Here is a 25,733-nt window from a genome sequence, read left to right on the forward strand (position 1 = left end):
TGTTATGAGTGAAAGTAAAATAGGGTGTGGGATAGGGATGATCTTCACGTGCCGATTCAGCTTGTCTATTGGTATGGAAAAAGCAACACGGTGACTCCAAATGACTACACATGTATGAAAATCAAGAGACAGCATTGAGACACATGTGGAGGGGGCAACGTGATATGGGGAGGTACCTCACTATTTTTTTGAGCACTGTTATAACAATTTTGTTCAACTAGTAGGAAAGCTTTTGATTCCCTTTCTTGCACTTTCTTTCTTTCTTTCTTTTTTTTCTCCACAAGGTTACACAATACAAGGAGCAGTTCATCCCCAAACCCATAACCCCCCAACCCAGGTGCAGGCAAGATTTTTTTTTTTTTTTTTGAACCCCAAACTTTACTCCAGACGGAGGAGAGACCACCTTAAAATCTATACTACCTATAAAAGAGCGAATGCCCCTTCTTTCTGAAATTGTCATTTGACATTTTCTATCCCCCTTATCTAAACATAAAATGGGCATAAAGAGGACATATATGACTTCGAAACTGACCACTTGTAACTATTCAAAAACTAACCATGAATTATAAATAGTTTTGTCTTAGAAATACCACCATGTGCAAATGCATATACATATTACTAGGGATATTGGTAGTTGCCTTTTTTTTCCTTTTGATGCTTAACAAGGCAAATTCTTTAGCTGCTTTAGGCTATGTTTGCAAGTGCTTATATTAAAAATAAGTGCTTAAAAGAGAGTATTTATTTGAAAAAATAAACATTTATTTCATATTGGATGTTTGGTGATCTTTTTCACCAATAAGCGCTTGTGGCTCTTTTGTCCTTCATTTTTTTTTCAAATTTTCAAAATATACAATTGATTTATGTCTTGTTTTTACCTCCCTCTCCTTTCTTCAACTAGGGATATTGGTAGTTGGTGAGTTGCCATATATCCCTTCCTATCATATCGCCCTCAATTGTGGTGAGCACTCATGATGCCAGAAAGCACAGACAAAGATCAACAATAGATTCTCAATTTTGAAATCTATGGTAAGAGAACAGTGACAACCAGACAAGGTTCTAAATATTGATACCCCTGATACACCGGTAGGAGCATATCGGGCGGTATCGGTACTGTTTTTTTTTTACTTTTTTTTTTATTTTTTTCGAAACCGGTTCAGGGGAGCATATCGGGCATTTGCTCCTTACTCTTTACACCAAAATTGCCGGTCTGGTGCTTGGAAGACCTGTACAAGACACTATCCCAAGTAACTACCACAACATACAAAGTAACGCGTCTCCATAGAACAAATAAACTTCCTATTTCTTACCTTCAGTGCGAAGAGTAAATCTTCCAAGTTGTGGAAAATCAGAGAACTTCTCAATGCAAATCAAGTTACTAACCTGTGAAACACATTTTATTAAAACAACTTAGCAACTACCATCCTGACTCGAGCAAACACAACTTCTAAATCCATAGTTTATAGAATTGACCTGAATGCGGCATACAACAACAGCACCATTCTTCACTAAAAGGACCTTCTTCTTCATGGGTTTCCTTGTCTTTGGATCAATTTGCTGCAGCAGTTCCACAATTTCACACTCCTCAACAACAGCATGAATGTGCAGTACTGCCTTGTAACCAGCAGTAAAAATCTAAGATAGCAGTAAAATTTGTCAAAAGTGTAATACATCATTCATTTACTAGGATTCCTTAATCTGCACTCCTGGCCTCATGACCCCTATACAAGGTCCTGTCTCCTGTGTAGTCACTATAAATCTATCAAGGGAGTAAACCGAAGTCTTAGCTGGATGAGAATCCATTTGAATGAGCTTTTAAGTTTAGCAGCCAAAAAGTTTTCCCCCTAAGGGCACACCTAAGCAGCAATGGGCCCTTCTGAAATTCTTCATAGAGAATCAGCATAAAATTAAATAGGTTCTGCCATAAGATTTCCATCTCAACAAGGAAGCTACCAATCTTTACAATAAGGCCCTCAGATTTATAAAGAATAGAGGACCGATTAAAAACAAACATCCCTTGAACCTTCTTTAACACCCCTTCCCCACCAAAAAAAAAGTAGTAATCTCCAATTTATCAACTTTATAGATGCTCATGTAATCGATGTTTTAAAACCCAGCCTGGAGGTTGAACCACTATTCTCTCCAGGTCAACAGGTCAGCAGTTCAACCATCCGGATCAAAGGTCTCTCACCATTGAACTATCCCCTTGTCCTTTGGTTTTATTTTTTAATTTCCATGCCTCTTCAATGGCACAGCCGTTTGTTTTCTATTTACATTAGCATACCTGTTGAACCTATTCCTCTTTATGCTGTCCAACTTCCTTGTTCTATGGACTCCAATACTCTCCCTTTTTAACTGTGAAATTGAGATCATTAGGGCTTTGTAGTAGGGTTGAGGAGAAACATGCTCAGGTTCACCTTCCTTCTATTCCTGATCCTCCCTTGTTTCGTGTTTCCTTTCATTGGCATTAGAGCAAGCCGAGTTCAAGAAATGTGGAGCGTCCGGATGCTATACCGCCAGCCCCAACTTTTTGACTCCAAATCTTCTCTTCTTTCTTCCTCTCTTCTCTTCCTTCTCTCTTCTATTCAGCAACTTTTCTACCAAGAAAAACATGGTACCAGAGCAAGTCTGATAATCCAAACGAACAGAGTAGATTATTTCAATAGCCATCATAGTTGATCCAGATTGAAACTTGTTTCAGTTCCTACTGATTCAACCTAAGTTACTTTTTTTTGATGAATAAATGAAGAATTTTATTAAGATGAAGTTTAAAGTATAAAGTACACTGACAAGTGATTACAAAGTAAAATTACAATTGAGCCCAGAATAAGTGATCCCAGTTCACCCCTTGCTTAGCTAGTAGGTCAGCCAGTCCATTTTCTGACCTCTCCCACTGAACTCTCACAGTGAGATTAGAGGTAAGCCACCTGAATCTCCTCATCTCTCCCCTAAAAGACCAAGCCACTGTTTCTGGTTTTTTCAGCCACCCAGTTACCACTTTAGAGTCACCTTCAATGACCAACCTCCTAAAGTTCAACTCTTTAGCAATTTGTGCTCCCTGTAGAGCCGCTTGTACCTCTGCACTAACTGCATCCCCCACTCCAATTGAGCCAGAGAATAGGGTGACAATCTGTCCCTCTTCATTCCTGAATACACCCCCAATACCAAAAGGTCCAGGATTGCCAAGGCTGCTGCCATCAAAGTTGAGCTTTATAGAGCCTTTTTCTGGGAGCTTCCAGTCTACTACAGGTTTGTCCTTAACTGAAGAAGAGTTTGCAACAGATTCCCAGTTTCTCCACATAACATCAAAGGAGAAAGTTGAGAGTAAGTCCATAGATTTGGCCCAGTTAATGGCCCTTATTAGGACACGTTCCCAAACAGTAGCTATATCCCTTTCTTTATCATTAAAAATCCTGTAATTTCTTTCCTCTCAAACTGTCCAAAGTAAAGCAGCCCTAGCACACCTCCATAATGCTCTACATCTCCCAGTTTCTCTCTAGCACATCTCCAAACAGGTTTGTCCTGAACTTAAGTTACTATAAGTTAAAAAATATATTTCTTTCATCAATAACTCAGAAATTGATTTCAATAAGAATAATAAAGCAGCACAACAAGTTGTGAAGGATACAATTAGACACCATGTGTATAACCCCCCCAAGAATTACAACAAGCCCAAAACATAGTCTGTCTTTGTACCCCTTGCTTATCTAGACCATCCGCCAAACTGTTGGCAGATCTTCTCAGTTAACTTGAATAAACCTGTCCCTAGAGAGCCATTTGAACCTCCTAAGATCATTCCTTAGATGCCAAGAAACTCCTTCTCCCTTCTTTAACCAGTCCACAACTATTTTGGAGTCACCTTCAATAATTAGCCTTTCAAAACCCAACTCCTTGGCTTTCTCAACTCCAAAAACAGCTGCCAAAAATTTTGCTGTTGCCACATCACCTTGATCAACTGGACCTGTGAAGAAAGCACATATATTGCCTTCCTCATCCCTGATTACCCCTCCAATTCCAGAGGAGCCTGGATTGCCTTCACAACTCCCATCGAAATTCAGTTTCAAGCAGCCACAAGGTGGGGGTGACCAGTCCACTGCTACTATCTGTCTTCTAGAAGATGAGGCAGCTATAACCCCCCAAGCTCTGAAAAAATCAACAACCTTAAAATCTGAGAAAAGATCCAAGGTCTTGACCCAATATGCCACTCTTAGGGTTATGACCTCAATCAATATGCCACTCTTAGGGTTACGACCTCATTCATAAATATAAAAATATGCATACGTGTATATAAGTTGTAGTACTGCCACCATTCTCTGCTGCTTTTATCCATGTTACATCACTGTTGTCCCACAATGGCTGTAGCAGTTGCTTGTTTCTAGAGAGAGGGGGGGGAGAGGTGTACGTATGTGTGTGTGTGTGTGAGAGAGAGAGAGAGAGATGGGGGGAGACTCTACCAAAGCAGAGCTACTAGCTTCTGTACAGGGGATTCAGCTACCCAGTCAACTTGGAATAGAAAGCCTGATAATTGAAGGTCATTCCCAGGTTGTTGTGGGGTGGTTGCTGGATCCGGATTCGACTGTCTGGGGTTTAAGAGATCTTCTTAAGAAGATGGTTTGGTTAACAAGGAATATGATAGTGAGGATCCAATTGGTGAGAAGATTGCCTAATGAGATGGCTGATTCTCTTGCAAAACAAGGGGTTAACAGGGATTCTCTGTTCTGGGCAGCTTTGTAATTGTGTATAATCTCTCTACTAGTGGTTACTTGTTTTCATGTAGTTCTAATATTTATTCTTAAGAGTGACGCTGCACCTCAAGCCTCTCTTTGGGCTTATTTGTAACATATCTCTTGATTAATGAATTAAATTTCAATTATCAAAAAAAAAACATTAATTGATATAGTGCAGGAAAGGGCATATATAATCACTTATGTTTTGGTGATTGTCCCTAGGTCCCATACAAAGGATTCTTTCTGACAGACAAATGCATCAGGTGGGCAGACTCCTCTTCCCTTTCCTTTTTATTTTGGAAATGTACCTGGGAGTTAGGAGAGGATGCTTAGGGAAGCACACATTTGAATGGAATAGTGTGAGATCACTACATCCCATATGTATTATGGACAACACTAAAGGCATTCAATTGCTTCAAATGGGTTTCTGGTCTTAATACAGACCGTAATAAAAGCTAAATGCTTGGAATTAATGAGAAACTGCTAATAGTATCAGCATACAACGCTTGATATAGCCTCTAAAATGTGACGTTTCTAGTCTCTTGAGTATCTTAGGTTCTGTCTATGTGCTAATAAGAATTGATAAAGTTCTAGCAAAAGTGTACATTTTAATTAAACCCACCTTCACCAATATACCTATCTTATTATCTGTTTCAACACCTCCATCATAAGTAAAAAAAGAAGCCTGAAAGGATAATAAGAGATCTTTTTCAGGAGAGACAAGTGCAACTTGTGTAAGGAAGAAACCACTGCCATAGGTAAAATGAGTTTGGAGCTTCTCTGAGATGAATCATAATTTATGGCATTCAAAAACCATAAGCAAATATGATTTATATAATGGAAAATTGTAGGTTCTCTATCCAGGTATCCTCCCAATAAGGACACTCTCCTTGGAAATCCACCAAAAGTCCATCACCTACTTTCATCCAATACATAAAGTATGACACAGAGTCAAGATTCAGGATTAGATTTTGGTAGGATCATTGGTAGACAAATGGTCATTTTAGTCAAAGTTCCATAAGACTCATTTGAGGCTGCTAACTCTTGGAATTCTAGGTATCACGATGGTTTGAGTAATCATTAGTAGGGATGAAGTTCCTTTAACTGGCTGTCTTAGAAATTTCTTCCTTAAACAAATTCTCAGTTTTACATTTTGAACTATAAGTTGTTTGTTCTCATTCTCCTCTAGGATGTTTCAATGCCTTTCTGAGCATGACCACATTTTCACAAAAGTGTTATAAGGGTAGCTTGGCAGTAGTTATCATGATGTCCAACAAATACAAGTTTCTAATCAACTTTATGCTGGTTAAGAAATGAACCTGAAAAATAATGTAAGTGTCAAAAAGTGAATCAAAACAAAGTATCTTGCATTGCAAGTTTGGGAATAATGGAGCAATAAATAATTGAGCAAAAGCACTATCAATTAGGAAATGAATAAAAAGAGAGAGCATCTACATAACCAGCAAAACAATGAAAAAAGAGACTGTACTTTTGACAAACTTTATATTGTGCATACGATATTGTAACATTTAACCATCATATGATTTTTTTCAGAAAAGGATCGAGTCATAATAATTGAACCCAAACCCTTGAGTGGTTTGTGAATTATACTGTAAATTGTAAGGATTTGACAACTATAGTACAAAGACTAATCAATAAACTATATAAATTATATTTCATACCTAAATGGACCTTTTAGGATTGTTATCAATGCAATGATGTAAGAGAAAAGAAGAAAAGAAGAGAGGAAGAAAGAAGAGAGAGAGAAGAGAGGAGAAAGATTTGGGAGTCAAAAGCATGCTGGCAGTGCCAACTATTTGTTATATATACTAGGGCGACGGCAACTAAAAAAATAAAAGGGTAAAAATACAATAGTACCCCTGCGGTACTATACTTTGGAAAATAACAGCTTTCAACACTCCCCCTCAAGTTGGGACATAGATGTAAATCATGCCCAACTTGTCACATAAATCATGATGCCGTGAGTAGTGTAGACCTTTTGTAAAAAGGTCTGCAAGTTGATCCTCAAAGCTGACATAAGGAGTACACACTTCCCCTGTGACAACCTTTTCTCTGATAAAGTGTTTGTCGACTTTGATGTGTTTAGTTCTATCCTGTAGCACTGGATTAGCAGCAATGTTTATAGCTGCTTTGTTATCACAGAATAGGGTCATAGGTCTGTCCACTAGAAAACCCAACTCACTCAACAGATTCTTTAGCCACATAATTTCAGCCACTCCATGAGCCATTGCCCGATATTCAGCTTCAGCACTAGATCTAGCTACCACATTCTACTTTTTGCTTCTCCAGGTAACTAGATTTCCTCCTATGAAGGTAAAGTAGCCACTTGACTTTCTGTCATTCAGGGATCTTGCCCAATTTGCATCAGTGTACACTTCAACTTTCAAATGCCCATGCTTTTGAAACAACAAGCCTGCACCTGGGAACTTCTTAAGATATCTGAGAACTCTTTCTACTGCTTCAAGGTGAGTGGTCTTGGGAACATGCATGAACTGGCTAAGAACACCGATTGCATAAGCTATGTCGGGGCGGGTCATAGAAAGATATAACAATCTTCCTATAAGTCTCTGAAACTGTTTCACATCCTTGATAGGTTCACCTTGGCAGTCACCTAATTTGTGGTTAGGATCAATAGGGGAATCAACTGGCTTCACTCCCAATTTTCTTGTATCCTAGAGTAGATATAGGACATATTTCCTTTGGGAAATGAAGATACCCTTTTGTGAGCGGGCAACTTCAATTCCAAGGAAGTACCTTAGAGGACCTAGATCCTTTACTTCAAACTGTGTAGCAAGAAAAATCTTTAACTTTTGGATTTCATCCTTCCAATCGCTAGTGATAATTATATCATCAACATATACTATCAAAGCAACAATTTTTTCTTCCCCTTTTTTCACAAATAATGTGTGATCAGATTGACACTGCTTGTATCCTTTCTGCTGAACCGCTGCATGGAACCTGCTGAACCAGGCTCTCAGTGATTGTTTCAGCCCATATAATGATTTCTTCAACCTGCACACTTTCTGTTCATTACCTTGAGCCCGAAAACCAGGGGGTTGTACCATGTAAACTTCCTCTTCAAGGTCACCATTCAAGAATGCATTCTTAATATCAAGCTGATGTAGATCCTAGTCAAGATTAGCAGCAAGGGAGAAAAGGACTCTAATGGAGTTCATCTTGGCAACGTGTGCAAAAATCTCTACATAATCAACTTCATACACTTGTGTAAACCCCTTTGCCACTAAACAAGTTTTATACCACTCCATCGTGCCATCAACCCTATGTTTGACTATGAACACCCATTTACATCCAACTAGGTCCCTTCCCTTATGAAGATCTACTAGTTCCCATGTGCCATTTTTATGTAGAGCATTAATTTCTTCATTCATTACATCTGTCCATTCAGGCACTGAAAGAGCTTCTACCACATTCTTAGGGATAGGAACACTGTCAATGGAAATGAGAAAGGCCCGAAAAGAGGGTGAAATGTATTCATAGGAAACAAAGTGGGAAATGGGTTGTTTAGTGGTGCAAGATCTAATACCCTTCCTGTGAGCAATAGGAAGGTCAAGGTCATTAGCAACAGAGGTATCAATAGCAATAGGGTTAGGGACATCAATAGGAACCAAGATACCTGAGTGAGTATGATCCGCCCCCGAAGAGTTTGATGGCATTGGAGGTACAGCTTGTAGGTTCTCCACAACTCTTGAATTTGGTTGGCCTTTGTGACAACGAAAGAAGACACGAAAAGGAGGAGGATCAGAAAGATGAGGGAGTTGAACCAGTTTCTCCTCATTCCTACACTCCCCCTGAGGACAAACAGGGAAAAAAGGCTCACTCTCAGAGAAAGAGACGTCCATGGAAACAGAAAACTTCCGAGAAATAGGATCAAAACAATGGTATCCCTTCTAAGTGAAAGAATACCCCAAGAAGATGCAAGAAATAGCACGAGGGTCTAATTTTCCATGAGTAGGTGACAGATTTTGGACAGAAAAACAACCAAACACACGAGGAGGAATGGAAAGAAGGGGAGCCTTAGGAAAAAGAAGTTGATGTGGTGCTTTGCACTCTAACCAACGAGAAGGCATACAATTGATGAGATAGGTACCACAAAGGACAGCCTCAAGCCAAAATCGTTTTGGGATATTCATATGGATTAGTAAACCCCAGGCCACTTCAAGGAAGTGTCGGTTCTTTCTTACGGCAATACCATGTTGTTGTGGTGTTCAGGCACAAGAGCTACAGCGAAGTGAACCACGTGAAGCAAAAAATTCCATGAGATCACTATGAAAATACTCTTTGGCATTATCTGATTGATGAAATTGAGTGAAGATCATCCGCAGAAAATCTCAGATAATTTTTGGTACTTCATCCCTGGTCCGCATGGGATATACCTATGTATATCTAGAATAGTCATCGATAATGGTAATAAAATACTTGTAGCCATTCTCAAATGGTAAAGTAAAAGGCCCCACACATTAGAATGAACAATGTGGAAAGGAAATTCTGATTTATTATTCTTTGAAGGAAAATGATTTCTACACTGTTTACTCAATTGGCATGTTTGACAAGAAAAATCTAAAACTGACACTGGCTTAAACAACTCTGGAAACACCACTTTAAAGATTCAAAAGATAAATGACCAAGACGACAATGCCATAAATAGACCTGACTCTTACAGGACTAACTCTTAGACTGTGTGACTTGAAGACCAGCCTTATTCTCTAGCATGTAAAGTCCATCCACCATACATCCTCTACCAATCGTCTTCCCCGAGGCCAGATTCTAGACCACACAGTAAGAAAGGAAAAAGGTTACTGAGCACATTAAGGAATTAGTAATACTACTAACAAAAAACAAATTAATGAGAAATTTTGGGACATGTAAAACATCAGAGAGGGTAAGGCCAAAAGGAAGAGAAATGGTTCCTTGACCAGCTATGGTAGTGTATGATCCATCAGCTAGTCTCACCTTGTCTCTTCCAGAAAGGAGGTGATAGGTTTGAAAGTAAGAGGGCGTACCAGTCATGTGTTTAGACGCTCCAAAATCAATGATCCAGGGAGTGTCAGGGGTATGAGATGCAGCATGGAAAGTTGTGGCAGAGTTACCTGATGTAGACACAAATGAAGTTGAGGGAGGAGCATCCATTTGATGAATTGCTTTACCATAGAGCTCTAAATGGTCACTAATAATATTCTTCCTTGGGTCAGATCCAGAGAAGTGAGTCGGTGTCACAGTAGTAATGGGGGGCTGATTTTCCTGAGAGGCCATGTTTGCCACAGTGTTCTTTCTTGTACTTAGCCTGTCCTAATTTTTTATTCAGATCTGAACCTTGCTTCTTATTCAAATCTTGAGCCCATTTTGGCTTCCTATGAAGATCCCAGCATGTATCTTGGGTGTGTCGGGGTTTCTGGCAATGAGTACACCACGGTTTGTCTTTGTCATCCGCCCTTTTTTGAGAATCCACCCTCTTAAAGGTATTCCCACCACCTGTAATCACACTTCCTTTTGCTGCCAACCCAACTGCATCCCCTCCAGAACTGTTCATCAAGTTCCTTCTACTTTTTTCTAATTGTACAAGAGCATAAACTTCTTGGACGGAGGGAAGATCCTTGCTACCTAGGATCTGAACTCTGATAGATTCATATGCAGGATTCAAGCCATGTAGAAAAGCAAACACTCTCTGCTGAGATACAAGTTTCTTGTATAATTTTGCATCTTCATCACACTTCCAGTCCACAGTCTGATAATGATCTAACTCCTTCCAGACAAAAGTCAAGTCTGAGTAGTACACAGAAAGACACCTCTCCCCCTATTTACAAGTGGATGATTCTACCTGTAATTGATAAATCTTTGCATAGTGATGCAGCTAAGAATAGGTTCATTTTGCATGTTCCCAGATTTCATTTGTTGTTTCAGCCCACATACAGTTCCTTCTTATTTGGGGTTGCATAGACACTAAAAGCCAGGACATGACCATGTTGTTTTCCTAGTTCCATCTGTCATATTCAGCACTCCCAGAATTGGGTTCTTTGATTCTCCCATTTATATAACATATCTTTCCCCTTGCAGTAATGTACAACTTGATCCCTCTTGACCATTCCAAACAATTTAAACTGTCGAGAGGAATAACAACCATGGGAAAGGATAGGTCCGCACCTCCACTCATTCCATTCTGCATTGAGGAAACACTGGACGTAACAGAATCTTCACCGCTCATGATTACAGATTCAAAAAAGACTCTTAAGAGTGGGGCAAAACTTTAAAAAAAAAAAGCTAACACCAAGGGAGAAAGGGAGCCCCCCTTTTTCTTCAAAAAACACAACCCCTTTTTGATAACACCAGGTGCTGTTACCCCCCTTTTTTGAAAAGCACAGGTGTTGTTACAGCACTAACAGGCCCCTTTTGATAAACACCAGTGCTGTTACAGGGCGGACAGGTCAATTCTTGATCTACGCATCAAACATGGATGCTGTTACAGCAAGTACAGGTCACCTTGACCTTATGGTTCAGCATAAAAGCTGCTACCGCAGCACATAAAAGGTCTTCACCGACCTACAAAATTTTTCAGGGGTCAGTCAACCCCACAAAAAAGGAAATACAGAGGTGCTGGTCACCTCACATCCAATCAGCAGACTTAATACAGGTTCTGCCCTGGCGCACAACCAGAAAAAAAGAAAAAAAGAGGGAAAGAGAGAGATTACTTCAGGCGTGAGAACTGTAGATGATGGCGGCAGATCTTCAATCACTCGAACTGTAGATGGTGGCAGCAGATTTGGAAGCCTGGGCGATCTCTCCTTTTCAGATCTAATGGTCTGGCTCTGATACCATGTTATCAGTGCAGTGATGTAGGTGAAAAGAAGAAAAGAAGAGAGGAAGAAAGAAGAGAGAGAGAAGAAGAGAGGAGAAAGATTTGAGAGTCAAAAGCATGCTGGCGGCACCAGCTATTTGTTATATATACTAGGGTGACAGCAACTAAAAAAATGAAGGGGTAAAAATACAATAGTACCCCTGCGGTACTATACTTAGGCAAATAACAGCTTTCAACAAGGATCACGTGGTGGGACTTCTATGGCATCAAGAGCTTCAAAAAGGCACGGTCCATTCCACCATGAGCATACACCCTTTTCCACCCTTGTTTTCATGTTAGAGCCAATAAGACCAGATATCGGGAGAAATTGAACATCTGCACAAACAAGAAATAGCTTAACTATCACAAGCATTTAATACCTTCACAATTGTCACAAGCAATCAGCATATGGCCACACATGTAACAAGGTAAAGACTAAATAGTAAAGACCAATTATATTCAACATCATAGCTGCATATGTTTTAAAATAAAGTCCCACGAATATTTTTGTCCTTCACTCCAAAATCCAAAAAAGAAATGATGATGATGATGATTGTGGGAAAGGACTCTATTGGGCCTTATAGAACCAAGATGGTGGTATCCTAATGGTCAATTCAGGTCCAATTGAGGAGGGACTTCAATCTGGGTTAAGGCGCTAGCTCTTCTTCAGGGGTTGATATAGATTGTCTCAATTAGTTACCCCAATATGGAAATTAAAGGGGATTACCACAAGGTAATAGGATGGTTGAGGGGAGATGTATTTGTTGCATGGATAAATTTGTCTGCTATTAGAGAGGCAAGGTTTTTGAAATCAGTCTGAAAACCTTTTTCAGGTGGGCCCATAAAACTGCAAGCTCATAAGTGGTTTCATTGGCTGGAAAAGGGGTTATCAGAGAGACATGTATTTGGATCCTACTCAAGGGAGAAGGCTGCCATTTATTCTCTTGCTGATCTAAAAAAAAATGCTAGGTAGACTAGAAACTGAAAATTTAGATAACAATTATAGTTGAAATAAAAAATACCAGAGGCAAGTGGAAAGTTGAAGTATGTGGACAAAATAAGCTATATCCAGATCCACACATCATAAGACTTGGAACAGGTGAACATAGGACCTAGTATGGTTACACATGGATCTGATGATGACTCCTTTGTTCTAATCTATAAGTGAAATTGGATGTTTTTGAAAATCAAAATAATAACCATGTCAATGGTAGCTGAACAAACAGTAAAGGACCCCCCCCCATTACCTTTCTTCACATTGTAACCTGACAATTTTAGGAAAGGTATCATCTTTGACTTTATTTCATCATACCTGGGAAAGCAATAAATGTGAAGGACACATTGGAAATATTACAAATTACTCAAACCTAAAAAATGCAGAGAAAACAAAGTTCCTGTAAAGCACCTCTCTTTTGACCATCTTACAGTAGGATCATCCATTTTGTTGACAACAATGAGCAACTTAGAAACACCTAAGGTCTTTTGCAAGTTGGACATGTTCACGAGTCTGTCCACCCTTTTCATACCCAGTTTCAAATTCTCCCTTACGTGCAGATGTTACCTAAATATCACAGAAGGAACATTTATAGTTGAAAATAAGTAGGGAAATTCAAATACTCATCCAAAAACTTTAACGCAATATAAAAGAAAAACATCACACCATTAGCTTACCAGAACACCAATATCAGCTTGAGATGCTCCACTAATCATGTTCGGAACATAACTCTTGTGACCCTAGAGTGACAAACAGATATACAAACAAATTAATTAACATGATTGTAGAGAAGATGGGCCGAATGGCCCATAGGCTGTTTATTCTTTCTTGTTATTTATGTTTTTCTGTAATGGGCCTTATTCTGGGCCCATCCTGTCTATATTAAGTTCTTTGTAATTTATTGCCCAACTAAGGGCCTCCTTGTAATTATTCAAATCTATCTTAATAAAATAGTGTTAGGGTGCTGAGAGAGAGTAGGTTCGAAACTCTCATTCTCAAACCCTCATTGCCGAACTCTCAAGCTCTCCTCTCTTCAGTTTTCTTCATGGTATCAGAGCAGGCCTGAACTTCAATATTCTAGGGCTGGAAGCTTAGGCTCGTGTTGCCTGATTCTTGGAGGTCATTGGAAGTGCCCAAGACTAGAATCTCTTGGAGAAGTGGTTCGGTGACCAGAAAGAATCAGAGAAAAAAAAAGGAAGGGGAATAGCTCGGTTCTGGTTTGAAGCTCGAAACTGTAAGTTGTGCTCAGATTTCTGGGTTACTTTCAGCTGTGTTTGGACTGTTGAAGTGTCTGAAAATTTCTGGTTGTTCTGTACTACATTCGGCTGCCATTGAATCCGGTTTAACCCAGAAATTTCTGGGCTGTTTTTCACTCCTTCTTGGACTGTCAAAACTGCCTAAACATCATTGTAACAAGGCTGTGGATTGTTACTTATATTTGGCTGTTTTTTGGGGGGCTGTACGAACTGTTCTTGAGGCCTTTTTTTCTTTTTTGACAGTTGGGTTGTCTCTATTGCCCACACTGTGTTTGTAAAAAGGCCTTTTCAGCAATACCAATTGGTATTTACTCTTCTTGGCTATTTCTTTGGTGGTTACCTTGAAGTCCAGATTTGAAAAGGTACTTCAGCTGAGTGCACAGTGCCTAGAAGTTTCTGATTACTTCTTGAAGGCTGAACTCAGTGTATTGCCTTCTTGTGATCGGCTGAACTCAGTGTATTGCCTTCTTGTGGTCGGCTGAACTCAGTTTTTGCTCGTCCTCATTCAGTATACTTGTAGAAGTCATCTGAAATCATATTTGAAGTGTTTACATGATGTACTCCTCAGAGTTTGAAAACAAAAGTGGTGCTGAATATGGACTGGTTCAGGGGACTCCAAGTGATTCCTTATTGACTGTTACCACAGTCAAACTAGATGGAACTAATTATCTGGCATGGTCACAATCAGCAAAGATTTATGTATGTAGTAGAGGAAAGTGAGGGTTCATTTCCGGGAGTAAGAAGGCTCCCCCAGAAAATGATCCATCCTACGAGAAGTGGATGCAAGAAAATTACACTGTCATTGGGTGGCTTGTGAACTCAATGCAGCCAAAAATTAGCCAACACTACCTATGGATGAATTCAGCAAAAGAAATTTGGGACAGTGTTGCAGAAACCTATTCCCAAAAACTCAATGTGGCCCGAGCATATAAATTGAGAAGTGATGTAAAGAATTTAAGGCAAGGGGAGAAGCCTCTAGCTGTGTATTTCTCAACCCTGAAGTCTCTATGGCAAGAGATTGACCTAATAGAAGCTGTAACTTGGGACACCACCAATGATGCAGAGACCTACAGAAAATTGGTTGAAAGGAACAGGGTTTTTGAGTTCTTAACTGGACTAAACCCGGAATATGATATCACAAAACAGAATATTCTTTCCAAGGAGTGTGTCTCATTGTAACAAGATTATGCATTGGTGAGTAGTGAAGAGAGCAGAAGGACTGTCCAGGTTCAAGGGGCTGATATTAGTGATCACTTTGCCAATATGGGGGTTAAACCTAAAGGGATGCTGGAACTTCTGGTGGCACAGGAAAGAAAGAAGTTATATGTGAGTATTGCAAGAAGCCGAAGCACACCAAAGACAAGTGCTGGAAACTACATCCTGATCTTGTTCCCATTCGGTTTCAGAAAAAAAAAAAAAAACATGATAGTAAAAGACCAGGAAGTGCAAATGTAGTTGTCGGGACAGATAGTGAAGAGATGTCTGCTTCTGCACAGTTGGCAGCCATGAGAGCAGAATATGAAAAGTTTGGGAAGATGATCAGTCAGCTGGGTGATGTGACTTCTCCTTCCAACCCTTCAAGAAATTCTGCTTCTTCTGCATTTGCTCATTCAGGTATAAGGGCTTCTGCCAATCATGCTACCACTTCAGGTAATCTCAAGATCCCTTGGATTATTGACTCAGGTGCATCTGACCATATGACCAATCTTTCTACCTTGTTTGTTTCATATGACTTGCTTCCTGAACGTGATAAAATCACTTTAGCTGATGGTTCACTTGCCCCTATCTCTGGTAAGGGAACCATCAAGGCTACGGATGAAAGGATGAGAAATCCATCCCATGGACGCCCAAAGATTGCGGAATTAGGGGGTGAATTTCAAAAATTTTTCTCTCCCTTCAACTGGGAATCGCATTCCCTATTTAGAAAATCATATTTTCAAGGATCATTCTTGAACCTTAAACTGAACCAGATCTGAACCAAAAGGAGTAGGGGAGGATTATACCTGATACGGAGAAATAATATCCCCCAACGAAGGTGTTCACGCCCAAGGAATGATCCAAAGACTGCTCCCACTGAAAATGGCGTAGTGCAGGATGGAGAAGAATCAGCAGTGTTCTTCTCCAAGAACTCTGTCCTTCGCAAGAAACAGCAGGATGGCACGTGAGCACAGCTTCCTATCAATTCTTCCTCCAAGAACTGATGTCAAGATCCAATCTTGACTTCTCCCACAACTGGAGATCGAATTGGCAAACAGGGCGGCAAGAACAGGGAGGCGGCAAGAGAGTATTCGCAAGGTGCAGAAATCTCTCTTCTTGTGATTTCAGCACTGAAGAAAATCTGATGTGTGTCTCTTCAAAGCTGCCACCCCCTCCTTCCTTTTGTTAATCTAAAGGATCAGCTCCTAATCCCATTAGGAGCAACTTATCCAAATCATATTTGGATAAAACCTCTCTTTAGGTGATAGGGATAAACCCTTATCTTATCTGCAGATTAGATTAGCTTTCTCCTAATCTCATTAGGAGGTTTCTAGATCTGAATCATATTTAGATCTGGACTCTCTGAGTGGATAGGGTCAAGACCCTATCCTATCTACTAATCCATCTCAGAATTCGCCCCATAAATAATTAAATAAATAGCCCAGTTCGAAATGGGCTTTAGGCCCATTAAGCTTATGTGCTCACTTAACCTTCCTAACTACTGCCCAGTTGGGCTTCCTTGTATGGTGTGGGACCCAAGCATTGATCTACACATCAGCCACATGGGTTCGGCCCAGCCTTTGTTACAAGGCCTGGCCGAATACACTGTTAAAGACAATGCACCCCCTGAAACCCATCAAATGGACTCTATGGGCCCAACACTTACCCAAAGTGGTCCATGGGCCAAGCCACCTTGTAACACCCAGGGACTGTGGGCAGATGCAAGATTAGCCCATCAGGTATTATCCTCAATGATCTTACACTTAACCCCTCAACCCATCATGATCATACACTGCCCGACAAGAGAGGACCTCTCCCTCGGCTGCAAGGAACAGTGTTGCACTCTCTACTTATGTGGATCCCGGGAATTAAAACCTTCTTGCAAACATTTTAGAAACCATAGTATATATACTTTTATATCTCATATAAAATATATTTTGCGAAAACAAATCTCAACGATTGAAATCGACTGTCGGCAGTCTTGGTTTCCATCGGTGAGAATGCATCCCCGATCATTACCTTTGTCCGACAAAGGGGTTGATCCTATCACTATGATCACCCACTCAGATGAATTCTCAGACAGTCCCAACATACCCAGGTTTTGACCCCCGCTAAGGATCTCACTGAATGGTATTTCAAAGACAGCCCAATCCGACACCTAGTGCAGTATCATAATCGAGTCTAGGGGTCGGGTGTAACTTTCCAGTTTTGCCCATCAATTTCCAAAGTCCAGGGCAATACTGAAAGTCTGGTCCAGTTCAAAGATTCAATTAATCCTACACTGTATGTGCCTAGGGTCTCACCCTGGTAGCTGAGATAGGCCACCCCAACCGACTTGGTGGCACCACAGTGTCAGCCTTGTCAGGATAGATCTCCCTAGACCGACCCACTGGCTGTGAACATTCTAAACTAACACGAGTCTCATTAAGTGTCCAGTTTAAGGGTATTACACAGAAACATACCAAGGGAACATGAATCAAATATGCACTTTTATTCATTTACAATAAACTCATAAAGTACATCATTCTGATTGAAGCTAAGGGCATACAAAACTGTCTAACAGCTCCCACTTGCACTTAGGTCCAATCAGGTACTAGCCGGAGTCCCATGCTTTCCACGTGTTTCTCAAACACTTTCTGTGACAGTGGCTTAGTCAATGGGTCTACCACATTCTCTGCCGATGCTACCTCTTATCATCATCCTCCCGTAGGTCCAGTGTTGTCGTACAACAGTGGAATGGGTGATGTGCTGAATTCCAAATTCAGGAATGAACACCTTCATTCATGAGGCAGCCTCACTTATGGCAATGTGCTCGGCTTGGGTTGTGGACTGTTAATTTTCTACTCGGGACACCTGTTTGTTGACATTCAGGAAACAACACACGATCCTATCGTGAAAACATGTCCAGATGTAGACTTTCTATCATCAGGGTCCGACTGGAAATCGGCATCTGTATACCCTTGGATCTGTAGTGAGCTACCGTCGAACACTAAACAAAACTCTTTTGTCCTTCGAAGGTACTTAAGTATGTTTTTCACAGCAGTCCAATGCTCCTGCCCTGGGTTGGCCTAAAATCTGCTTACTACACTCACTGCCTGAGCTATGTCAAGACGAGTGCACAGCATGGCATACATGATGCTCCCTACGGCTGAGGCATAGGGAACGTCTTTCATGCCATCAATCTCCTCAGAAGTCTTGGGAGACATCTTCTTGGAGAGAGTGACTCCGTGCCTGAAAGAAACATTTCCTTTCTTGGAGTTTTCCATGTTGTATCTCTTGACTATTTTGTCAATGTAAGCAAATTGGGATAATCCTATTATCCGCTTCGATCTATCTCTATAGAGTCGAAGACCCAGTATATAGGAGGCTTCTCCAAGATCTTTCATGGAGAATTGTTGTGATAGCCATACTTTCACCGTAGTTAACATTCCTACATCATTCCCAATGAGTAGAATGTCATCTACATACAGAACCAAGAAGGTAACCTTATCTCCACTGTACTTCCTGTAGACACAGGGTTCATCCGGATTCTGCTCGAAGTCAAACGATTTGACAGCAGAGTTAAAACAGATGTTCCAACTTCTAGAAGCTTGCTTAAGTCCATAAATGGATCTGTTAAGTTTACATACCATGTTTTCCTGTCTTGCAGCAATGAAGCCTTGCGGTTGCTGCATATAGATATCTTCAATAAGATCTCCATTCAGGAATGCAGTTTTGACATTCATTTGCCAAATCTCATAATCATGGTATGCTGCTACAGCTAGCAGGATCCTAATGGATTTAAGCATGGCCACAGGCGAAAAGGTTTCAGTTGAAAAACAGCCCACTTGATGTGTGGAACTGTTTGAGATTAGATGCAAACCAGAAAAGAGAACAAACAAGAGAAGTAGAGAAGGAAGAGCTGGCGGCAATGAGTGTTAGAGAGTAAGAGGTTCGAACATAACCTCTCTCTAACACTCTAAACATCTTATTAATAAGTTAATCTTTGACAAATTACAGAGAGGCCCTTGAGAGAGCAGGAAAATACAAAAAACAGAATAATACAGAGTATGGGCCCAGAATAAGGCCCACAACAGAGAGAAACATAACATAACATGAACTAACTGTCTATGGGCCATTCGGCCCATCTTCTCTACACTCCCCCTCAAGCTGAGCATAGATGTTAATCATGCCCAGCTTGCCAGTGTCATGTTGAAGCCTTGCCTTGGAAATGCCCTTGGTGAGAAAATCTGCCAGTTGTCCGTCAGAAGTAATGAATGGAAGACACACTTCACCGGAGGAGACTCTTTCACGAATAAAGTGTCTATCAACCTCAATATGTTTGGTTCTATCATGTTGTACCGGGTTGTGAGCAATGTTGATGGCAGCCTGATTATCACAGTACAACATCATGGGTTTGTCATGATCTACCCCAAGTTCTTCCATTAATGACCTTAACCACAACAATTCCGAGACTCCATGTGCCATGGCTCTATATTCTGCTTCGGCGGAGGATCGAGCCACAACTGTTTGTTTCTTACTCCTCCAAGAGACAACATTACCAGCCACCAGACTGCAATACCCTGAAGTAGATCTTCTATCATCAATATTTCCAGCCCAATCAGCATCCGTATAGGCTTCGAGTTTCAGATGACCATGTTTGGCAAATAGAATTCCTTTTCCTGGAGAGCCTTTCAGATAGCACAAAATCCGTTCTGCTGCTGCCATATGGGTATCTCTAGGAGCATGCATGAACTGGCTAATGCAACTGACAGCATACGCAATATCTGGCCGAGTCATGCACAGGTACAAAAGCTTCCCAAGAAGTCTCTGAAAGACCCCTTTGTCTTCCAACAAAGTTCCATCCGAAGCTGAAAGTTTGTGACTCATATCAAGAGGAGTTGCAGCTGGTCTTGCACCCAATTTTCCAGTTTCAGACAACAAATCAAGGACATATTTCCTCTGGGAAATAAGAATCCCATCCCTGGATCTGGCAACTTCTATGCCAAGGAAATATCTCAACTCCCCCAGATCCTTAATCTCAAATTCTGTACGGAGGAAAGACTTAAGGCCCAGAATGCCTGAGACATCATCACCAGTCACTATAATGTCATCAACATACACAATGAGATACACTGCTAGAGACCCACTTTTCTTCACAAAAAGAGTATGATCTGACTGTGTCTGAACATAGCTGAATTTAACAAGTGCAGCTCTAAATCTCTCAAACCAGGCTCTAGGAGATTGTTTGAGGCCATAAAGAGATTTCTTCAGTTTACATACCTTTCCTTGCATATCTTTCCCATACATTCCTGGAGGAAGACACATGTAGACCTCCTCATGTAAGTCACCATTCAGAAATGCATTCTTTACATCTAACTGATAGAGAGGCCAATCAAAGTGAGCTGCCAGAGATAAAAGAACCCTCACAGATGTCATCTTAGCAACAGGGGCAAAAGTCTCCAGATAGTCAATCCCATATGTCTGTGTGTAGCCCTTTGCAACAAGTCTGGCCTGTACCTCTCAATAGTCCCATCTGCCTTGTATTTAATGGTAAAAACCCACTTGCATCCAACTGGATCCTTCCCTTCAGGCAAATCCACCACCTCCCAAGTACCATTTTCATGTAGAGCATCCATTTCAGCCTGCATGGCATCTCTCCATTCTGGAATCCCAAGAGCTTCTGATACAGACCTAGGAATGTGGTTAGAAGCAACTGAAGAGAGGTAAGCACAATATGAAGGGGAAAGTAGGTCATAAGAAAGGTGTTTGGAAATGCAGTGTGCAGTACACTTCCGCTTTCCTTTCCTAACAGCAATGGGGACATCAAGATCTGGGAAGGGGGATTCCAAGGGAGCTGAAGCAGTACCTGGTATCTCATCTGTGATTGGGAGGGTATGAGCCTCATCTGTTGTAAGGGAAACCACTTGCTCATTCCTGGATCTCTGCCTCTGATACACTTTGGGATTATGGGTAGGACGAGGAGGTAAAGAAATAGGAGCACTAGGACAAGAGGAATGGAGTGGCTGATCCTCCTTCGATTCATTTTGTGAGGATACAGATTTGTCAGGAGACTGAACTGGGACAGGAAGGGGAAGAGCAAAAACTTGTGACAGACTCTCCCCCTGTTGACAATGTCCTTCTTGAGGGGAACCATAAAAAGGAGAAGGTTCATCAAAGGTAACATCCATAGAGACATGTCTGGTGCCAGTCTTTGGATCAAAACAACAATAACCCTTTTGTGTGGGGGAGTAACCGAGGAAGATGCATTTGTGGGCTTTTGGTTCAAACTTGTGTCTCTGCACACTTGGAATGTGAACATAACAGGTACAACCAAACACACGAAGAGGAATTGGGAAGAGATCCTTATCTGGATGAAGAAGACTGAAGGGGGATTTAAACCCTAAAACCCTGGATGGCATACGGTTTATGAGATAGGTAGCAGTAAGTGCAGCATCACCCCAAAATCTTGTGGGAACATGTGAGGCAAATAAAAGGCTCCTTGCAACTTCAACAATATGTCTATTTTTTCTCTCAGCAACTCCATTTTGTTCAGGGGTTCTAACACAGGAGCTTTGGTGAATAACCCCCATGTCAGAGAGATACAAGGATAGGCTCTTCTCAAAATACTCTTTTGCATTGTCAGATCTGAAAACCTTAATTCTGGTACCAAATTGAGTCAAAATAAGCTCATGAAATTGCCTCACAAGTCTCGGGACTTCATCTCGGGATTTCATTAAGTATATCCAAGTGAATCTAGAAAAGTCATCAATAAACAGGATAAAGTATTTGTAGCCCCCCATAGAGGATAAGTGGTAAGGCCCCCACACATCAGAGTGTACAATATGAAAAAGAAAAGAGGATCTTTTATTGCTCACAGGGTAATTTTTTCTACAATGCTTTGACAACTGACATGACTCACAACTGAGACTGGACACACTAACTCCCTTAAACAGTTTAGGAAGCAAATGACTTAAAGCAGAAAAAGGTAAATGACCCAACCGACAATGACTCAACATAATTTGACTGACAGACTCTGAAGAAGTAGAACCGAAAGCAGCATTCTTGGGATGATCAAAGCATTGGCCAGGGGTGTCGAGCAAGTATATTCCATTCGCTTCATGGCCACTCCCAATCACCTTCCGAGACTTTAGGTCCTGAAACACACAGTGAGAAGGGAAAAAGGTTACACAACAATTCAATGACTTGGTCAAGCTACTTACAGATAACAAGTTGGTATTTAACTTTGGTACATGAAGAGTGGAAGATAAAAGTAAAGAGTCTGTAGGCTTGACAGTTCCCTTGCCAGAAATGGGGGCAAGAGAACCATCAGCTAAGGTGATTTTGTCACGACCAGGAAGCAAATCATATGACACAAACAAAGTGGAAAGGTTGGTCATGTGATCAGAAGCACCTGAGTCAATGATCCAAGGGGTCTTGGGATTACCTGAGGTAGATGCATGGTTAGCAGAAGCCCTTATACCTGAGTGAGCAAATGCAGTGGTGGCTGGACTTCCAGAAGGGTTGGATGATGAAGTTACACCTTCAAGCTGGCTGATCATCCTTCCAAACTTCTCATAATCAGCTTTCATGGCTGCCAATTGTGCACTTGCAGACTCAAACTCTGTATCTGTACTTGTGGCTGTATGTGCACTTCCTGTCTTTCTACTGTCATTCTTCTTCTGGAATCGGATAGGGACAAGACTGGGATGCAATTTCCAGCACTTGTCCTTAGTGTGTTTCGGCTTCTTGCAATATTCACACACTACCTCCTTCTTTCCTGTGCCACTGGGGGCTCCTGTAACCCCTTTGGGTTTGATTCCCATATTTGCAAAATGATCATTGATACTGACCCCTTGAACCTGCACTTGCCTCCTGCTTTCTTCACTGCTGACCAAGGCATATGCTTGAGACAATGAAACATCTTCCTTGGACAAGATGTTTTGCTTTGTAATGTCATATTCAGAATTCAGTCCTGTCAAGAACTCAAAGACCCTATTCCTTTCAACCAATTTCCTATATGTTTCAGCATCCTTAAGGGTATCCCATGTCACGGCCTCTATCAAATCAATCTCTTGCCATATAGATTTTAGGGCTGAGAAGTATGCTGCAAGTGACTTCTCCCCCTGTCTTAGATTCTTCACATCACTTCTTAGTTTGTAAGCTCTGGCAACATTCAACTTCTAGGAGTAAGTTTCTGCAACACTATCCCAGATTTCTTTAGCCGAGTTCATCCACAGGTAATGTTGGCTAATCTGTGGCTGCATTGAGTTCACAAGCCACCCAATCACTGTGTAATTCTCCTGCACCCATTTCTCATAAGAGGGATCCTCCTCTGGGGGAGCTTTCTTGCTCCCAGAGATAAACCCCCACTTTCCTCTACTGCAAATATGAATTTTTACGGATTGTGACCAGGCCAAATAATTGGTTCCATCCAGTTTAACTGTAGTTACAGCCAACAAGGAATCAGTTGTAGTTCCCAAATTATGTCCATATTCAGCAGTGCTCTTGTTCTCAATTTCTGAGAAGTCCATTATGTAACAACTTCAATTAGGGTTTCGGCAGGCCCTTAAAAGTGATCTGATTTCAAGGAACTCAGATTGAGTTGAACAATAGCAAACACAACAACACACAAAACTCAGTTCAGAACTGACAGCCGTGAGAACCAAGTTCGGTGGCAGCACTTTCAAAGAGGAGAAACCTTGATTCAGCCTTCAAGAAAAATAGTAGTAGGCCTCCAAACAATATGTATTCTTGGTTCCCAACAATAATTTCCCAAGGAGAACAAAGAAAAACAGTTCACAGTACCTAAGAGGACTTTTTACAAACACTATGTATGCAACAGTCAACACTTCACTGTTAACAAGCAGAAATCACTTCAAGAACACTTTGTCTAAGTCCAAGAAGCAGCTGAACTAAAGTAGAGGCTTGTACCACTTAATTTAGATCAGTTTTTAGCAGTTTGGAAGCCCAATAACAGCCGAACCACACTTCCAGAATAACCCAGAAATCAGTCCAGCAACAGTGGGCCGAATGGAGGTGTGCTTTGAATGCTTTAACAGTCCTCCCAAATAACAAAAATAACTCAGCAAAGAACTGAGAAAACAACTTACAGTATCTCTGGTTTGAACTTCAAACCAGGCCGAACACTTTCTCTGAGCTAGCTTCGAAATCTAGCTTCGGAATCCCTTTTCTCTGATTTCAAATCAGGCTGAAAAACTTGCTCTCTGATTCCTCCTGGTCACCGAACCCTTCTCCAAGTGTATAGAAACTTGGGCACCCTCCAATGACCTCCAAGAACCAGGCGGATGACTGTAAACTTCAGCCCTAGAACCTCCTCATGTAGTTGGCTGAACTAGAACCACATGAGGGACACGCCAAGCAATGGCCCGCTCTGATACCAAGTTGAAAAACAGCCCACTTGATGTGTGGAACTGTTTGAGATTAGATGCAAACCAGAAAAGAGAACAAACAAGAGAAGTAGAGAAGGAAGAGCTGGCGGCAATGAGTGTTAGAGAGTAAGAGGTTCGAACATAACCTCTCTCTAACACTCTAAACATCTTATTAATAAGTTAATCTTTGACAAATTACAGAGAGGCCCTTGAGAGAGCAGGAAAATACAAAAAACAGAATAATACAGAGTATGGGCCCAGAATAAGGCCCACAACAGAGAGAAACATAACATAACATGAACTAACTGTCTATGGGCCATTCGGCCCATCTTCTCTACTGTTTCCTCATAATCGATGCCCTCTTTCTGAGTGTACTCTTTCGCCACCAGACGAGCTTTGAAGGTCTCAACCTTACCATCGGGGCCCTTCTTCCTCTTGTAAATCCATTTGCAACCGATTGCTTTTACCCCGGAGGGCGGATCTACTAGAGTCCAGACTCCATTGGTCTCCATTGAGTCCATTTCTGCTCTCATGGCCTCCACCCACTTCTGGGAATCTATGTCCAACATATCTTCCGCGTAAGTCACAGGATCCTCCTCACTAGTCAAGGTTTCCACCAGGTAACTATCCTGGTCATAACCATAACGGACTAGTGGCCTGGATACCCGAGTGGATCTTTTAGGTTGGTCACTACCTAGAACTTGTGGGACATCTCCCACTGCTCCTGAGCTCTCCTCATCAAGAACAATTTCCTGACGATGGGTGTCCAGGATGTAATTGGTTTCCAAGAATTGCGCATTTCGACTGCAGAACACTTTCTGCTCACTTGGGTGGTAACCTACAGAGCCTTTTGGGTAGCCTACAAATAGGCAACGGCTGGTCTTGGATTCCAACTTGTCTGCTTTAAATGTTAAGTGGGCTTTTAGCAGTTTTAACCTTTTAAAACTGGGCCTTTACAGGTTGGGCCGAATTAACCATTTAATTAAACATCAATCCTTAGGCCCATTAGTGGGAAAATTAGGGCTGACTTTCAGTATTGATTAAACCCTAGATTCGGTCCAAACAATTTGAACCAATCTTGGTTCGAATGGGTCTAGGGTTTGATTTTTAATTAAATCTTTAATTCAAGAAAATAATCTGAAATTAAATACTGATAAAATCAAGAATCAGTCAAACAGGGGCTGTTCGCACAATCCACCCTGCAAAACAGAGGTTAGATCACAGTTTGCAGTTTCACAAACTGCAAATCGCAGATTGCAGTTCTCCCATCTGCGAAATCTCCTTCTCTGTGAAATCTCCTTTTCTGCGCCGCCATCTTCG

The 25,733-nt window shown here is 41.1% G+C and overlaps 1 pseudogene across 1 annotated transcript in view; it reads right to left on the minus strand.

The window, feature by feature from the left end:
- Nucleotides 1–737: 737 nt before the first annotated feature.
- LOC104588746 (eukaryotic peptide chain release factor GTP-binding subunit-like) overlaps nt 738–25,733 on the minus strand; it is a 36,403-nt pseudogene continuing 11,407 nt past the window's right edge. Inside the window, exons 7-12 of the transcript XR_016076347.1 lie at nt 13,267–13,329; nt 13,001–13,156; nt 12,843–12,907; nt 1,471–11,931; nt 1,308–1,380; nt 738–1,223 (exon numbers count right to left, since the gene is read on the minus strand). The product of XR_016076347.1 is annotated as a eukaryotic peptide chain release factor GTP-binding subunit-like (transcript). The remainder of the gene's footprint in view (nt 1,224–1,307; nt 1,381–1,470; nt 11,932–12,842; nt 12,908–13,000; nt 13,157–13,266; nt 13,330–25,733) is intronic.

This window comes from Nelumbo nucifera, chromosome 5 (assembly GCF_055504915.1).
Source record: "Nelumbo nucifera cultivar China Antique chromosome 5, China Antique-T2T, whole genome shotgun sequence".
Classification (NCBI taxonomy): Eukaryota; Viridiplantae; Streptophyta; class Magnoliopsida; order Proteales; family Nelumbonaceae; genus Nelumbo; species Nelumbo nucifera.